We start from the raw sequence: 19,681 nt of genomic DNA, 5'->3' as shown, positions 1-19,681 counted from the left end.
AATTTCAAACAACAAATGGTTCCTTATATCCAGTACTGTGAGAAGAAAGACACTTATAAACAAATAATACTCTGAATAAGGACTATAATAGATTTAAGTACCAGATGTAAAAGAAGTTGATCAGGGAATATCAAATTGCTCAGGGAGATGAAGAAAGATTTACCTAAGAAACTCTTATTTGTAAGGACAGAAAATTCAGGAGGAGGGATCTGAAGTAGTCCTGAAGTGTGATGTAGAAAGCAATTCTGTTCTCTCTCTAACCACTTCCCACTTGTCCCCTTGCACACCTAACACTGCTAAATCTAGGTAGGAGGAGGGTATTTCTGCTGGTCCTTTCTTCAGAGGCTCAGAGATCAATCTCGTACTGTTTTCTGATGAAATCTTAGGAAATGCAAACCAATTAATCTCCTTGAATTCTTATGTTCACAATGCTAAGTAGCTTTAATTTGGAAAATTTTAGGGTGCCTTTCTCTCTTGTGTAAGAAAAAGAAATCATTAAGAAATGATTTAAGAAAAAGAATCATTATATGTATTTATCATTTGACTTTTCTTTCTTTGGAACTATAAATTATGGATAAGAATCCAAATTGCAGAAATTACTGAATGAACTTCCATTTTACTAGTTTAATTCAGAGACATACTTTTTTGTCTTATATTTGTAGTAAATTCGATAATATACAAAACGTTTCCTTAAACATTTTGGAAGTATTCTTAGTTAAGAGGTTATATGGGTTTGGATCACATGGGCTGTGTCTAGGCTCTGTCTTTTTCTAGTTACGTGAGTAGGGCAAATTACCTAACTTCTTTGTTGCTGACTTTCCTCACTGTAGATATAGTGACAGGATTGTGAAAATTATTTAAACCACTTAGGCATTGAGCTAAGCACTCTCATGAGGCCTTTTCTGGCTCAGTCTGTTAAGTGTCCACCTCTGGATTTTGGCTCAGGTCATGATCTCAGGATTGGGAGATCAAGCTCCCTATTAGGCTCCATGCTGGGCATTGAGCCTGCTTAAGATTCTTTCTCTCCTGATGACCACTCCATCTCTCTCTCCCTCTCTAAATAAGAAAAAGAAAGAGGTCCCTTGAATTATGCATGGTAAATGTTTACAGAGAAAATCAAAAGATTGCTTACTTCTTGACAACCATTTTAATAGAAGCAATTATATGAATACATTTTTCATAAAGTTCTTTTCTCTAAGAAATGTACACTTATTAACAAAACCCAGATTAATATTAGCACTAGCTCTGAATCAGAAAAAAAAAAAAGCAACCAAAAACTTTTTTTGTTTTTTAAAGATTTTATTTATTCATTTGACAGAGACAGAGATCATAAGTAGGCAGAGAGGCAGGCAGAGAGGGAGGGGAAGCAGGCTCCCCGCTGAGCAGAGAGCCTGATGCGGGGCTGGATCCCAGGACTCCGGGACCACGACCCCAGCAGAAGGCAAAGGCTTAACCCACTGAGCTACCCAGGGGCCCCCAAAAACCTTTTAAAAAATATAAAATAAATAACTAGATCATCAAGTAATTTCATATGTCATGAAAGTAATCCTGTTAGAAGCAGGGTCAGGGAAAAAAAGGAAAACTTTCTAATTCAAAGAGACAAAATAAAATTGTTAAAAATTAAAATACACTTATAAATATACAAAAATTATCTATTCCTGTCATACTCAAACTCCTCCTAACGTCCATTTACCACTTTCTATTCACTTTATCAATCAAAATAGTCACATGAAAGACCAAATTACATGGATGATTTTATTTAGGCTGTTGTAATAGAAGGAATGTTTTTTAATGAAGACAATTTAAAAGATTAGGGAGTAAAAAAAGTAGGGTTCATTGTCATGGAAACAAGGGTGTTATGAAGAAGAATGACAGTGAGTCTTATTTGAAGGCTTGAGGTGTTTAATTCTTAGAATATGCAGAAAAGTCATACCTTTGCAGTTAGCCATTTCCCAGGACATGGGAGGGGAGGGGAAGGTTTCTCAACAAGCTTTCCAGGAAGACAGGACTTAGATAAATTCAACATTGTCAGTCCCTTATTTATTTAGTATTAATATTCAATGTTGAACAATTTGGAGATAATCCTAAACCTCCTGAGTAGAGTGGATTAAAGGTGAACTGGAATAAGTAAATTAAGTGTCCAGAGGCAGGGATGTGGTACCTTTATAGTCAGTATCAGAAAACCAGAACTCTTACTATACCAGTAGGTGAACACAGGATCATAAGCATCAAACCTCCTATACGATCTGTAACGTACAGTCCACAGGTCTGATAGATTTTTTTTTTTTTGCAAAGATGGGCATTGTCTTTAAAATATTTTAGTTAATTCACAAAATTTAAACACATAGAGTTTGAGCAGTGAAAGCCCATTTCTAACAGTTTCTTGTTAATAATGAATTAACAAGCAAATTAAATTCATTCTTATACAGTCTTCATTCCTATACTGAACTCACAATAAGATTTCCTCTATTCAAATATCTTATTTTAATACAGTAGAGGGAAAAAAAGATGAAAAATTCAAGATGATTACTCTAAATTTATTAGGCATTAAATGAGCTCTCGTATTTTAAACCTCAATAGCAGTGTTTTAGAAACACCTATAATGGGGCGCCTGGGTGGCTCAGTGGGTTAAGCCTCTGTCTTCGGCTGGGCTCATAATCTGAGGGTCCTGGGATTGAGCGGCATTGGGCTTCCTGCTTAGCGGGGAGCCTGCTTCCCCCTGCCTCTCTGCCTACTTGTGATCTCTCTCTGTCAAATAAATAAATAAAATCTTAAAAAAAAAAGAATCAGCTATAACGTTGACAGACTAGATGTTGTTTTATTTTCCAAATATTCTCTTTTTGAATACCATAGGTTTTCTAAATTCTTTTTTATTTCTGATGTCATCCTGATGTATCTTAGGGTGCTCTTCAAAAGCGATAGGAAGCTTAAGATCTCTGTTAAATTGCCATGTTGGTATTTACAGTGGAGCAGACTGTCACTAATAAGTTCAGTTTGTTAAAATACAAATTAGTTGTATAATGTTTATTAGGAAACTCCGATAACCCTCTCAGATTCCTGAAGTTATTTTATAAAAAGGTGTAGTAATTGCCCATGCAGCTGAAGTGTTTATGCCTGCCAACATCATAGTTGTATTTATTAAAAAAAAAAAAAAAATCCAATGTTAAATCTCCCAGTATTCAATATTTACCTAACACTAGCATAAATATAACTTTTGAAGGGGTTCAATATGCATTACCCCAAAATATGGCACCCTCCCACATTGAATATTTTAAACTGAAGGAATTTGAGAAAATGGCAGATAGAAGGAAGATCCCTCTGACCTTCTCTCCCAGCCCCTTGTCCTTCTGAACCAAGTCATATAACCCTCAAGTGAGAGGAGCCTCCCCCATACCCAGAGGAAAGGAATATCCTTATCTTTGAAGACAAAGACCATGATGAAGAATCTCAATAAACAGACTGTACTTGCCACGTTCAGTCTCATACTCTTCAACCTATCACACTCATTATACTCCTCGACCTATCATATTCCATCACAGCTCTTTACTCTTCATCAAACCTAGCATAAAAGTACATATGTCTAAGAGTTTCTTTGGATTTTCATTTCCTTAGGAAGACTCCCATGTCATGTAAAACTTGCATATTAAATAAATTTGTATGCTTTTTCTCCTCTTAATCTGTCTTCACCAGTTTAATTTTCAGATCCAGCCAGGGACCCTATAGGATCAAGGGAAAGCTCTTCCTTCTCTATGTTTTCATTTCTAGTTCTTTAAAATATTTTTTTATTATTGTTGTGGTTTATTATTATTTTATTGTTTACTATTTACTATATAGTTTTGCTTTATTTTCCTTCCTTTTTCCCCCCTATTCTGACATAAACTTACTCACTTGAGAGCTACATAAAATTTTTTTCTTCAATTTTACTTATTTACCTTAGAGAGAGAGAGAGCACAAGCAAGGAGAAGCAGGCTCCCCACTGAACAGGGAGCCTGATGTGGGCCTTGATCCCAGCACCCTGGGATCATGAGTTGAGCCAAAGGCAGCTGCTTAACTGACTGAGCCACCCAGGCACTCCTACTTGAGAGCCGTATAAAAACGGAATAACCTGTCTGTGAAATTGGGTTATTATTCTTTAATATCATTTAATACAATACCTGAGAGAAAGTGAGTATGTAATAAAGATTAGTCATTACCTGTATTAGGTATATTTAATAATTATAGTTACATTATTTATTTAATGTTTAATCAAATTTTACTTCTCTTCACCCCTTTTAAAAATATCTCAAGTACAGGGTATCTGGGTGGTTTGGTCAGTTAAGTGACTGTCTTCAGCTCAGTCATGATTTTGGGGTCATGGGATTTCACTGGTATCGGGCTCTTTGCTCGGCAGGGAGTATGCTTCTCCTTCTCCCTCTGCTCCTACCTTCTACCCTTTCTCTCTCTCAAATAAATAAATAAATAAATAAAATCCTTACAATCTATCTATCTATCTACCTATCTATCTATTTCAAGGACAAAATTTCACTACTGTTTTTGTTTATTTAAGAAACATCACTGTTTTACTTGTTTTGAGAATTGTAATTTAATTATATTTATACCCCTTACTTAAATGTTATTTATCCTCAAGAATTACATTCTCTCCATATCTGACTGGAAAAGACATCCCATTCCCCCTAATAACTGAGCCATGGTTTGTCTTTAAGTGGCAGTAGGTAATAATAAAGCTGTCTTTATGTCTTTTTTTTTTTTTTTTTTGGTCTGTATTGTTCATAGTTGGCAGTAAAACCAGAGGCTGGAGTACCCATTACGTTGTATATTTGATAGACTCTATAAAGTAATCTTCAATAGAAAATAAGAAAAAAACAAAACTGAATAAAAAATAAATGAATAAAATTGAAATGAATTGCATGATGCCTGGAAAATCATGGAGACAAGGAATAAGAACATTCTGCTGTCTGTGAACCATGCATCACCTGCTTTTCTTTTCTTTTTAAAGATTGCTTGGAAGGGGGATATTATTTTTTACAGATGAATGGTGATTATTATATTTAAGTTTAATTTCCTTTTTTGCTATGGTATGATACAATAATTTAATAAATTAACCATTGCCCTATTTTTGTGTGAAATTGTACTAGTACCATACATCTATAGAAGCTATAGAAAATATGACAGTTTTCATTCCTGCTTTTCTCTCCCTCCCACCCTCTCTCCTGTCCCTAACTTCCCCCACCCTCCTCTCTCTGCCCTTCAGCTATTACATATCACTTCTTCTAGAAAACTATTTTACCTTGAACTCTATCCATTTGGGTTATTTAAGAACTGCCATTTCTATTGACCTTTTTCTTGGTCAAATATAACTTGTTTAGTGGTAGATATTTCTTCACAGTTGGACCTATAATTATAAACTCACATCATGAACTTTGACGATCCCAGGACCAAAGCACAAAACACTCTTACTATTTCTATTAGAGTCTCAGGACTTACACAGATACTTGAAACTCTTCTAGCTAGGTTTTGGAACATGTTTGGCACAGGAAATACAATTCTAGGAGTAGCTAGAGTGGGTTCCTGATTATTGTTCAGAGCCAACAGAAACAGAGCAGACACAGAATGACTTCACCCCTGTTGAACAAGTTTCAGCTCTTCAGATAAAGTCTGTCCTCCATTAGATATTCATTCATGTGCTCGCTTCGGCAGCACATATACTAGATATTCATTCATGAATGGAAATAATAATTACACAGACATGCATACACACATAAACATAATAAATGTTGCCTACGCAGTCTCTACCTGTGATAAAGATCCCTATTAATTTTTTTCTTGTCTAATCCAGAGGAATACTTTTGTAAAATACAATAAAAAAAATCACATCAATACTAATTGTTCCAGAACTTTCTAAATGTTTATTTTCTGTATCTGTACTTAACTTGTTAAAGACTTGTAACAAATAATTTATAGCATATTACATTGACCTGAACATCTTTATTCCCATGAAAAGTGACTGTATCTATTGGGATTAGATTTTAGTGAAAGCACCAAAATCAAAAGTGTCACAAACCAGAGATGATATTTCTATTTCATTTAAAGTCTGAAGGTATGCAAGCCAGGTATGGCAGCTCTGTATCATGAGTCCCCAGATACCCAGCTTCTTCTATTCTACTGTCAATGTACTTGGGCTCTATTGGTTTTCCATTTGGGGAATTTGGGGCTTTAATCACTTTGTCACCACATCTGAATAAAAGCAGCAGGAGCCAGGAAAAGACAGATAATGAGAAAGCTGTGTGAGCTATCGGAATTCCAAGTACCTGACATACAGATAGCACTCTGTCTTTAACTTAGCCAAGATTTAGTTATAGGGACACACTTAACTACATAAAGTGTTTGAGATGAAGTCTTTATCCTGGGAAGTTTGACTAACTTAAAAAAAATCCAGGATGGGAAAGAAACTGCCAGCTCTATATCTACTTTGAGCTCACTGAATAGGTATAATTTAGTGTTTAACAGAGTTCCCAGCAATAACACATTTGATTCATTACTTTAAGAAAAATTCTATTTAAAGTTTATTTGCCTTCCAAAACTTTCTGAAATAGAACAGAACTACTTTTTCCCCCAAACTGGAATTACTGGAGCTCAGTTTCTGCTCATATGCTGTCTATTCCAGGAAATAAAATGCAGATTTAATTTTAATACAGTTCAATGACCCTCTCTATTAGATATGAGTGATAAAGTTCATTTCACTGCCTCAGTGACTTTGACATCACTGGATGGTCATCTCCTCAACAGTGTCATTTACTAAGGAGACCAAAGGAGGATATATATACTATTATCATTTTAACCTGACAAACCCATATCACTTCTGGGATGGATTAAGTACTGTCATGGCAAATTTCATGGTCACTTTTGGTATTTCAGGATGAACTTATAGCATATGCCCTTTCAAGAAAAGGATAGTGCTAAAACACATCTGGAAGACTTTTTTCCTAATAAAATTTATGAAATTGCCTAAAGTCATTATCAATGTAATTTGCTAATGTAAGTGAGCCACTGAGAACAAAAGACTCACGTTAATTTTAAGATATATGAAGATTAGATTTCTTTTGGACTTTTGGTAACAAGTCACATAAAATTTTTTGCTTCCCTCCCAAAACTTCTTATTTTCCCCAGTTCCCAGAACAAGAACAAAAAGAAAGAAAGAAAGAAAGAAAGATAGAAAGAAAGAAAGAAAGGTGGCTTGGATTAGGATATATTAGAGGGCATTATTTAGATTACATTATGAGGATTGGACATAAGATGGGTAAGTATGTATGTACTAAAAGAAATGTGAATTTATAACGTGTTTATTTTCCTAAGAGCATAAGTGCTTTAAATATGCATTTTGTTACATTGTGATCTTAAGGTTTGAGTTCTGTTTGTAGTTTAGACAGAAGCAATTCAGTAGTTTAGATAATTATATCTTGCATGAGGTTAGTGATGGTGAAGAGGAAATACATGTGAATAAATTGAAGCATCCATCAAAGAGCTTAGTGATGGATTCTGTTTGTAGGGGGCAGGTAAAAAGAGTGATGCCTGGGTGTTTAAGCTAGTGAAACTTAGTGGATATTGGTATCATTCACTGAGATAGGGAGAACTGAAAGAGAACCATACTTTGAAATCAGTATTACGCACAATTTCAGAATGGATGAAATAGAAAGTATTATTATCTCACCCAATTACAAAGTACGCTCTTAGAGTAGAAAGAAACCTTAGAAGTTATCTGGTCTATCATCTTAAATGATGATAGCTGTATTATTTCTGCTTGGATGTCTCAAGTGATAATATCCTCTTGGCTTTATAAACACAGAATAATACTTTTTAAATAGGCATCATTATTTTGATATTCTTCTTATGCTCAGACAACATCTGCCCTTTGTGGAAGATTAATAGCAATTTTGAAAGTAAAGTAGAGTTCTATAAGGCTTTCCTCTACAGGTTCAAAAAGATCTTGACACTTCTTAATCAAATATTTATTGCTTAGAATGGCAAAACTGTTCCCCTGCCTACTGAGGAAGTTGTATTTTCAAAATGAGAAAAGGTTAGAACTGATATACAGATGATGGAGACAATCAAACCCACAACGGAAATACCTTTTTTATTAAACTGAGGGATACGATGAATGGTTCTGTATGGTTAAAAGATACACTGAGGTATATTAAACATTTTATGACTTATTTGAGCAAAAATCAATTCCAATGGGGCAATGCCTAACCAGAAGTGATTAGGAATGCTCCACCTACTGGAGACATCTATGGGCTTCCCAAATATGTAGCAAAGTCATTGCATATATATCTGATTATTATATACATGCTTATGCTCTTTAATATACATGAAAGAGTATATACATAAACATATACATGTTTATGCTTTTTTAAAAATTTAATTTTTTTCAGTGTTCCAAAATTCATTGTTTATGAACCACACCCAGTGATCCATGCAGTATGTGTCCTCCTTAATACCCTCCACCAGGCTCACCTATCTGGTCACCTCCATCCCTTCCAAAATCCTCAGTTTGTTTTTCAGAGTCCAGTTTCTCATGCTTCATCTCACCTTCCAATTTCCCCCAATTCACTTTTCCATTCCTTCTCCTAATGTTCTCCTGTTATTCCTTATGCTCCATAAGTAAGTGAAACCATACGATAATTGACTCTTTCTGCTTGACTTAAATTCACTCAGCATAATCTCCTCCAGTCCCATCCATGTTGATACAAAAGTTGGGTATTCATCCTTTCTGATGAAGGCATAATACTCTATTTTATATGTGGACCATGTCTTCGTTATCCATTCATCTGTTGAAGGGCATCTTGGCTCTTTCCACAGTTTGGCAACTGTGGCTGTAGCTGCTATGAACAATGGGGGTACAAATGGCCCTTCTTTTCACTACCTCTGTATCTTTGGGGTAAATACCCAGTAGTGCAATTGCAGGATCATAGGGAAGCTCTATTTTTAACTTCTTAAGAAGTCTCCACACTGTTTTCCAAGGTGGCTGCACCAACTTGCATTTCCACCAACAGTGTAAGAGGATTCCCCTTTCTCCACATCTTCTCCAGCACTTATTGCTTACTATCATGTTGATTTTGGCCATTCTAACTGGTGTGAGGTGGTATCTCAATATGGTTTTGATATGAATCTCCCTGATGGCTAGTGATGATAAACTTTTCTTTTTTTTAAGATTTTATTTATTTATTTGACAGAGAGATCACAAGTAGGCAGAGAGGCAGGCAGAGAGAAGAAGGGAAGCAGGCTTCCTGCTGAGCAGAGAGCCCGATGTGGGGCTTGATCCCAGTACCCTGGGATCATGACCTGAGCTGAAGGCAGAGGCTTTAACCCACTGAGCCACCCAGGTGCCCAATGATAAACATTTTTTCATGTGTCTGTTAGCCATTTGTATGTCTTCTTTGGAGAAGTGTCTGTTCATGTCTTCTGCCCATTTTTTGACATGATTATCTGTTTTTTAAGTGTTGACTTTGAGGAGTTCTTTATAGATCTTGGATATCAGTCCTTTGTCTGTAGTGTCATTTGCAAATATCTTCTCCCATTCTTTGGGTTCCCTTTTTGCTTTGATGATGTTTCTTTTGCAGTACAGAAGCTTTGGATCTTGCTGAAGTCCCAAAAGTTCATTTTCAATTTTGTTTCTTTTGTCTTTGGAGACATGTCTTAAGAGAAGTTGCTGTGGCCAATGTCAAAGAGGTTACTGCTTATGTTCTCCTCTAAGATTTTGATAAATTCCTGCCTCACGTTGAGGTCTTTTATCCATTTTGAGTTTATCTTTGTGTATGGTGTAAGAGAATGGTCGAGTTTCATTCTTCTAGATATAGTTGTCCAATTTTCCCAGCCCCATTAATTGAAGAGACTGTCTTTTTCCCACTGGGTATTTTTTCCTGCTTTGTCAAAGATTATTTGACCATAGAATTGAAGGTTAATACCTGGGCTCTCTACTCTGTTCCAGTGGTGTATATGTCTGTTTTTGTACCAATACCATGCTGTCTTGGTGATCACAGCTTTGTAGTAAAGCTTGAAATCAGGCAATGTGATGCCCCCAGTTTTGTTTTTCTTTTTCAACATTTCCTTAGCAACTTGGGGTCTCTTCTGGTTCCATACAAATTTTACGATTGTTTATTCCAGGACTTTGAAAAATGCCGGTGGAATTTTGATCAGGAAGGCATTTAAAGTAGATTGTTCTAAGCGGTATAGGCATTTTAACAATGTTTACTCTTCCAATCCATGAACATGGAATGTTCTTCCATCTTTTTGTGTCTTCTTCAATTTCTTTCATGAGTGTTCTGTAGTTCCTGGAGAGTACAGATCCTTTACCTCTTTGATTAGGTTTATTCCCAGGTATCTTATGGTTCTTGGTGCTATAGTAAATGGAAGCAATTCTCTAATTTCCCTTTCTATATTTTCATTGTTTGTGTATAAGAAAGCAACTGATTTCTGTACATTCATTTTGTATCCTGCCAAATTACTGAACTGCTGTATGAGTTCTAATAGTTTGGGGTGGAGATTTTTGGGTTTTCCATATAAAGTATCATATCACCTGTGAAGAGAGAGAGTTTGACTTCTTCTTTGCCAATTTGAAGACCTTTTATATCTTTTTGTAGTCTGATTGCTGTTGCTAGGACTTCTAGTACTATGTTGAACAACAGTGGCGAGAATGGACATCATTATAGTTTTCCTGATCTCAAAGGGAAGTATGTCAGCTTTCCCCCATTGAGGATGATAGTCGCTGTGGGTTCTTCATAGATTTTATGAAGTTGAGGAATGTTCCCTCTATCCCTATACTTTGAAGCGTTTTAATCAGGAATGGATGCTGTTTCTTGTCAAATCCTTTTTCTGCATCATTTGAGAGGACCATGTGTTTTTTCTCTCTTCTCTTTCTGATTTGTTCTGTCACATTGATTTGTGAATGTTGAACCACCCTTTCATCCCATGGATAAATCCCACCTGTTAATAGTGGATAATCATTTTAATGTACTGTTAGATCCTATTAGCTAGGATCTTGTTGAGAATCTTGGCATCCATATTCATCAGGGATATTGGTCTGAAATTCTCCTTTCTGGAGGGGGGGGTCTTTGCCTGGTTTGGGGATCAGGGTAATGCTGGTTTCATCAAGAGAGTTTGGAAGTTTTCCTTCTGTTTCTATTTTTTGAAACAGCTTCAGGATAATAGGTATTACTTCTTTGAATGTTTGATAGAATTCTCCAGGGAATCCATCAGTTCCTGGGCTCTTGTTTTTTGGGAGGTTTTTATCACTGCTTCAATCTTGGTATTAGATATTGGTCTATTCAGGTTGTCAGTTTCTTCCTAATTCAGTTTTGGAAGTTTATAGGTTTCCAGGAAGGCATCCATTTCATCTAGCTTGCTTAACTTATTGGCATATAACTGTTGGTAATAATTTCTGATGATTGTTTCTATTTCCTTATGTTAGTCGTGATCTCTCCCTTTCACTCATAATTTTATTAATTTATTAATAAATTTATTAATTTTTATAACTTTATTGATTTATTTACAATTATGAATTTATTAATTTGTAATTTTACTAATTATTGATAATAATATTAATTTATGGCTTTTGGATTAGTTTAGCCTGTTGTTTATCAATCCTATTGATTCTTTCAAAATCTAGCTTCTTGTTTTGTTGATGTTTCTAATGTATCTCTAGTTTCTATCTCATTGATCTCTGCTCTAATCCTGATTATTTCCCCTCTTGTGTGTGGGGTTGGCTTAATTTGTTACTGATTCTCCAGTTCTTTAAGGTCTAAAGAGAACTGGTGTATACTGGATTTTTCAGTTGTTTTGAATGAGGCTTGGATGGCTATGTATTTCCCTCTTAGGACCACCTTTACCATACCCCATAGGTTTTATGCCAAAGTGTCTTCATTCTCATTGGTTTCCATGAATTGTTTAAGTTCTTTGATTTCATGGTTGGTCCAAACATTATTAAGCAGGGTGGTCTTTAGCTTCGTGCTTGAATTCCTTCCATACTTTTTCTTGTGGTTGAGTTCCAGTTTCAAAGCATTGTGGTCTGAGAATATGCAGGGAATAATCTCAATCTTTTGGTATAGGTTGAGCCCTGATTTGTGACCAAGTATGTGGTCTATTCTGAAGAAAGTTCCATGTGTGCTTGAGAAGAATGAGTATTCTGTTGTTTTAGGGTGGAATGCTCTGGATATATCTATGAGGTCCATCTGGTCCAATGTGTCATTCAATGCTCTTGTTTTTTTATTGATTTTCTGCTTAGGTGATCTATTACTGAGAGTGGTTTGTTAAGATCCCCTACTATTAATGTATTCATATCAATATGACTCTTTATCTTAATTAACAGTTGTCTTATGTAGTTGGCTGCTCCTATATTGGGGGCATAAATATCTACAATTGTTTGATCTTCTTGGTGGATAGATCCTTTAAGAATGATGTAGTTTCCTTCATTATCTCTGCCTACAGTCTTTAGTTTAAAATCTAATTTATCTGATATGAGAATGGCTACCCCAGCTTTCTTTTGAGGCCCACTGGCATGAAAGATGCTTCTCCATCCCTTCAATTTCAGTCTGGATGAATCTTTAGGTTCCAAATGGGTCTCTTGTAGACAACATATGGATGGGTCCTGTTGTTTTATCCAATCTGCAACTCTGTGTCATTTTATGGGACTGTTTAGGCCATTCACATTGAGAGTAATTATTGGAAGATACGTTTTTATTGACAAAATGTTGCCCATGAAGTCCTTGTTTCTATAGATTATCCCTGTAAATTTCTGATCTACGTAACTCTCGGATTCTTTCTTCTTTTATAGAACCCCCCCTTAATATTTCTTGTAGTGCTGGCTTGATTGTCACATACTCTTTTAAACCTTGCCAGTCTTGGAAGCTCTTTATCTCAACTTGAATGTCAGTCTTGCTGGATAAAGTATTCTTGGCTGCATGTTCTTCTCATTTAGTGCCTTGAACACGTCTTGCCAGCCCTTTCTGGCTTGCCAGATTTCTGTGGACAGATCTGATGTTATTCTGATTGGCCTTTCTCTGTACATATGGAATGTCTTCCCCCTAATTGCCCTCAGGAGCTCCTGCCTAAAATTATGATTCATCATTGCCAGAATCAAGTGTCTTGAGGTCTTTGTAGATTCTATGATCTTGGGGGATGTTTTTTTCTGCCTCTAGGATAGGAACATTGGTTCCATTCCCCAGATTGGGAAAATTTTCATTGAGAATTTGTGTCTTCTAGTCTTCTTTATCTTCCCCCTCAGGGATCCTGATAATTCTGATGTTGGAATGTTTCATGGTGTCATTTATTTCCTTAATTCTATTTTCATGGTTTCTAAGCATTTCTTCCATAACTCCTCCTGATCCTTTTTCTCTATCAGTTTGTCCTCTAGATCACTAATTCTATCTTCTGCCTCAGTTAACTTAGCTTTTAGAGTATTTAGATTAGATTGGATCTCGTTGATAGCATTTTTAACTTCTTCCTGGGTGGCTTTCACTTCTGCCCTAATCAATTCCATGTTGTCACCTAAGGTTTTCTCCAACCTAGTCATTGCCTGGATAATTGTTACTCTGAATTCCCTTTCCAACATACTGTTTATGTCTATATCCAATAGTTCTGATAGGAAGGGCACAGTCTCTGAAATTTTCCTCTGTTGGGTGTTCCTCCTCCTAGTCATTTTGGTGAGAGGTAGTTGAGGGGATGTGTAGCTGAATATATCAACCATGATTCAGGCAAGGTGCACCCTGGGACTCTTTTGAACAGCCAGAAATCATCACCAAAAAGTAAAAAAAAAGAAAGAAAGGAAAAAAGAGAGCAAGAAAGAAAGAGAGAGAGAGAAAAAAAAAGAGAAGACCCAGCCAGAATGGGCCCCAAAGGTAAGATTTATACAAATAGGAATGGACAAACAAAAAGACCAACATAAGTAAATGATGAGGAAAAAATTTAAAAAAAAGAACCAAGGCAAAATGAACCCCAAGGATAAGATTTATATAATACCAGAACAAAAACAAATACACAGAAACACTGACAGAAGAAATGGATGGGAGGATGGTTATAAATCCTTGATGTGGGTGAGGAAGGTTATTTTGATTCTTCCTGGGTATATCTTGATATCTTTGTTAAAGGACTCAACTCTCCAGAAAAAAAAGGAGATTAAAACTGTTTCTATATAGAGGTAGTACTGATTAGGGAAAGAGGATTACCTGAAGCTTATATATATGTATATTTAAAAAAATAGAAAAGCAAAAGAAAAACACAGGTATATGTATGAAAAAAGTTCAAGTTAAAAGGTTATTATGGAATATGTTGTATGGAAACTGTTGTTGTAATGGTAAGTAGGTTAAAAAAATTTAAAAGAACAAGAATAGTGAGAACGAATTAAAAATAGAAGTTGTCTATTGTAGACATTGCTGCTATAAACATTCGGGTACACGTGCCCCTTCGGATCACTATGTTTGTATCTTTAGGGTAAATACCCAGTAGTGCGTGATTGTGCTGAGTGAAATAAGTCAAGCAGAGAGAGTCAAGTATCATATGGTTTCACTTATTTGTGGAGCATTACAAATGACATGGAGGACATTGGGAGATGGAGAGGAGAAGGAAGTTGGGGGAAATTGGAAGGGGAGGCGAACCATGAGAGACTATGGACTCTGAGAAACCACCTGGGGGTTTTGAAGGGGCAGGGGTCGGAGGTTGGGGGAACCAGGTGGTGGGTAATAGGGAGGGCACGTGTTGCATGGAGCACTGGGTGTGGTGCAAAAAACAATGAATACTGTTACGCTGCAAAAATAAATAAATAAACCATTAAAAGAGCCAAAAAAAAAAAAATAGAAGTTGTATCTATAAGGTTTTAGGTAAATACCAGGAGCTTAATATCTTGTTTTCCCCTGATATTGGGGTTTTACAGTTTTATGGGGACCCTGTGGTGGTTTTCCTCTTGTTATTTTCGCTGGCTTTCTTGGGGAGGGCTTGCTGCATTGTTTTTCAGTCAGTCTTGCTTGGGTTGAGTCCTCCTGCTCCCTATTAAGGGGCTGGATTCTGTGGAAACCAGTTTTCAGACTTTTGTTCTCTGGAGGTTTTTGTTCTTTGGTGTCTTTTTGCGGCTTTTCAGAGGTTTAGTTGAAAGCAAACTGTACCCAGACTTCCATCTCAGAGAGAATCCTCAGTCTGCTCCCCTCTGGGTGCTCCAAAACACATAGATTCCCCCACTGCAAACTCCACTGAGCCATGCATACTCCCACAGGCAGTGCACGTCCCCAGCCACCATCCCAGGGGTCGCCCAAAGTGCCCGCTTATCTCTGCACCCCCATGCCCCTAAAATCACAAGCAATATTGGTCCAGGGAGCCCATTTCCAGTGACTGCCTTTGCCGGGTCTGCTGTCTGGGGTCCAGACCTCAGGGTTTTGCAGGTTGTTGCCTAGTGCTGAGAAATCCCAGCCAGAGATAGCTCACTGGGATTTTCAAGCCTGGGCTTGAGAACATCAGCTAGCATCCAGATGAAGCTCTTTCAGGGGAAGGTGGGGAGCACGATTCAGATCCCAGTCACACAGTGCATGCAGAGCGCAAAAGGCTGTGGTTCTAGAGAGCCTAGCCTAGTGCTGGTACAAGCAGCGGAAAGCCAGCGGCTCAGGGACCACCGCCTGGAGGCTGTGCTGCACTCTCTCTGGCACGGGTGGTCACCGGTGATGACTGTCCTGGGTCCGTGGGCTTAAGCCCATGCCTGTAACCGCCCAATTCCACCATTTGCCCCTTAAGATCTTTGCTCTTTTTGAGTGCTTTTAACCAGACTCCAAGTTAATGCTGTCCCCAATCACAGGGCACTTTCATATTGGGGTATTATTTTCCAATGGCTCAGTTCCAGTGGGTCCCTCTCCTTTCTGTTTATCCTCTGATATCAGTCCGATTTTTCCCACTATGCCTTACCTTTCCACTGGCGTCTTCTGCCCCCATAGAGATCCAGAAGTGTATAATCCTACATCTCAGCCTGATTTCATGGGTGTGCAGAGTGTTCTGGTAGAAAATTAGTTCACTTTAGGGGACCGGATGAAACAGGGTCTCCTAGTTCTCTGCCATCTTGTCCTTACTGCTGTTTATGCTCTTTCAATTTAATTACAGTTTGTTGATTTTTAAAACAGCTATTGATGCTTGGTTGTTTTTTGAACAGTATCATAAACCCAAAACCATAGACACCAAGATCTTGAGGGAAAAAAAAAAATCTAAATACTAAGGATATTATTAAAACTGATGTTATTCTTTTTTGAGAAACAGGTACTTAACATTTGTTTGTGTAGAATATTTTAGGTAAAATATGTTATGTCAGAAAGTGTGAAGTGTCTAAGACTTTACCCAACTTGCAAGTAAACAAGTTAGTCTATGGAATTTCATGTATATTCTGACAGAAGTACCAGATTGCAGAGACACAGGCCATGCATTACTCACACCAAAAACACCAGCCTGGGTGGAATCTTGGTGCCAGTTCTTTGAGCCCCAGTCCTCAATGGAACACACGGCATCACAGTCTGGAGGCTCATAAGTCTAAGATCAAGGCACCAGCAGATTTGTTTTCTGGTGAGGGCCCACTTCCTTGTTCATAGACATCTATCTTCTTGCTGTGTTTTCACATGATCTAAGTGGGGAGGGAGCTCTCTGAGGTGTCTTTATAGGGCACTAATCCCATTAATGAAGGCTCCACCCTCATGACCCAATCACCCCCAAAGGCTCCACCTCCTAATACAATTGGTGTTAGAATTTCAACAAATGAATTTCGGGGGGGGGGGGGGGCATAAATGACCAGCCAATAGCCCACAGTGAGAGTCAGGTATTATTTGGGTATGCAGTGGATTCATATCACAGGAGAGGTGTTCCAAAATTATAACACGAAGTATTGGACAGCTGGTATATCATCCCTTTAGCCCTATGGGAGAGAAAGATTTTAATTTAATCTAAAATGTCAAAGGGTGTTGTGATCTGAGGAGGGGAAGCTCTCTTGGTTTGTTACACTGAAATCTACTCAGATTTCCCTCACGGGATGGTGTGCCTAAGTTTATTATGACTCTAGAATGTAAGCAAATCTTCAGGAAGATGAGGGCAATTTTTACTATCCTGAAATGTTTCCAGGAGTTAAATGTTCTGTAATTCCTTTCCTAAGAAGACCTGAAGTATAAAAGAAAAAAGAAAAAGAAAAAGACAACCCAGAGAAATCCAGGAAGAACTACTGTCTGGCATTATGTTTATACTAGAATCAAGTAAGATTCTCATAGGCTCACAGGGTTTCTGAACATAACAATGGCTCCTAATTCTTCTCAAGTTTCCTTGTGGTAAATCAAGACCCTGTCACTGAGACTATTCTTAGTGAAACTGTCTTGGAGCCTCAGGCTCTTAATGAAGTAGATGATAAAGAAGAAGAAGGAACTGTTAACAGCCGGTTAGAAGAAAGCGAGAATGAATTGGTAACTATAAACTTTCAGTCAAATAGAAATGCAGACAAGTTTCTCTGCCAACTAAAGGAAGATAATTCTGAATTAATTAATAAATTGTGGACTCAGCCAAAAATCAGCAGAAAATAGTGACACAGTCACAAATAACAACCCCTCCAGGAACTCCATCATCTGCCCCCTTCATCAAGGAAATAAAAAGCTGGCTCTCAATGCTACCAATACTGCCAGGAGAATCCACACCAAGATTCAATCTGAAGAATGTACTGAGACTTTAGACTCAAGCTATATTGTGGAACAAGTGTTTTTCACCTAATACACTTAATAAAAGTGTATTTTCACTTAAAGTGAAAGAAAAACTGGACTTGCATGCTTTTATCAAGCAGAAGATAATCACTTTAGCAGCTAGTACAACCTCCACAGACTTACCAAATAGCGATAAATCCAGGCTGGATGCCCTCAAACACATGCTATGTGAAGTGGAACACTAAATGGAAGAATGTGAATGGTGGACAGAATGTGAGGTCAAGGGACTACAGAGTAGTCAATCTTACATGTTTCACTCTCTCACCGGTGAGCTCTCTCTATTGTCTGGTTTGGTACCATAAAGAACGTGAGCTCCAGCTGCATAAAGTAGAGATAAGGCAGCAACTGGGACAAGTGCTAGGTGATCATTGAGAGCTCACTAATGCACTTACAGCAGAAATTCTTCTTCTTAGAGAAGAAAATACTGCTACCCAGGCAAGAGTTTAGCAGTACATGGTCATAACAGGTGAGCAACTTCTATCACTCACACATGCCATGAAGAACTGTCCTTTGATAAACAGCAACAAAAAAAAGTCAGGCATCAGAAAGGGGATCCATGAGTAGGATATTTATAGATAAATCAGAGGCCCTGCTGTAAATGTTAATGTCTCTGTGCCACTGATGTTCAGAGTGGAAGAAGTGGTTGAGTTCCCAGAGGAAAACTTGTCTGTTAGACTATCTCTGGTACCAACCTCCCCAGATAGTGTGAATCTGGCCAATAATTTTCCAGCACAGATATTTGGGCCTGGCAGCTCAAATAACACCACGAAGACAGAAAATCAACTCAGAATTCTCTCCCTTGTAGGATGTATTAAGGAGGACTGTTCAAACTCATCCTGCTTTACAAATTCCTCCATTATGGACATGACTGAGAAGGAACAAAATTTAGAAAAGAAGACCTTACCTAATGGTGCAGACAATCAGAATTCAAACAAGGAGAGTTATGTCTTCATACTCAGTGGTGGATGGTCTCTCCCATGGGAAAAGATCTGGAGAATGAAACCCAGTGTCCTCATGTTAATCCCTTGAAGCCCCTCTGCAGTTCTTATTCACTCAGCAGGCCAGAACCTCCAGCTTCTTAGAAGAGCCCCTAGTACTAGGAGATGGGCAATAGCTTACAACAAATGAGGCATCAATACAAAGAAATGACACCATGGCACGAACTGCTGTGTCAACAATGCAGAATTCACCTACCAAGGCACGTTGGAAAAATAACACTGGGCCAGGAGAAGAGCAATGGGGATGGACTTCAGGAATTAAACAAACAAGAGGTAAGTTATGCAAGTGACATGACAGGTACTTCTGTAGCAACATGATCTCTAACACCAAGTAGCATGGAGGAATGGATTGCAGCAATGAATCAGCAGAGTATGGATGCTCATGAAAAACTCTTGCAGAGCAGCAGACACTTGCTAGTTTGAATCCCTCCTCTCCACCAACATCGCCCATTCTGTCACCTCTCAGAGCACAGACTGAAGGAGGAAAGAGGACAACTGAAGTTATCTATTATAGGAGCAGAATCCCGTGAAAGTTCAAAATGTAGTGCTATCTCTCTCACTACTGGGATAAATATAATAAGATCTTAAAGGGCTACTAGGAATTTTTGTTCTCCATTAAACACTACTTTAGGAAGTAGGTGATGCATACCTCTTCATACAAGAGCAAAGATTGAGAAACAAAATGAAGAAGGCTGGTTTGTTCTTTCTACCCACTTGTCATGAATGAAGTTAGCTGTACAGTTTGTTCTCAGTAATATATCCTTGAGCTTCCACTCCCTTTTCCCTGCCCCTGCTTTCAAATTTTCATGTCCTTCTTTTAGATAAAACCTACACAGATCTTATGATATAGTATTTATGGAGCAAAGTATTTTAATTCTGACCTTTTCAATTAGATTTCCAACAACTAACCAATCTATAATCTCTGGTAAA

General features: G+C 37.6%; 1 pseudogene; it reads left to right on the top strand.

Annotated features, from left to right (window-relative positions):
* The first annotated feature begins 13,876 nt into the window (after nucleotides 1–13,876).
* On the top strand, nucleotides 13,877–19,474 carry LOC123956068 (annotated as a pseudogene).
* Nucleotides 19,475–19,681: the final 207 nt, after the last annotated feature.

The sequence above is a fragment of the Meles meles genome, chromosome 14 (assembly GCF_922984935.1).
Source record: "Meles meles chromosome 14, mMelMel3.1 paternal haplotype, whole genome shotgun sequence".
In the NCBI taxonomy this organism is placed as follows: Eukaryota; Metazoa; Chordata; class Mammalia; order Carnivora; family Mustelidae; genus Meles; species Meles meles.
The sequence above is the reverse complement of the archived record's forward strand: the minus strand, read 5'-3'. Positions and strand labels throughout refer to the sequence as shown.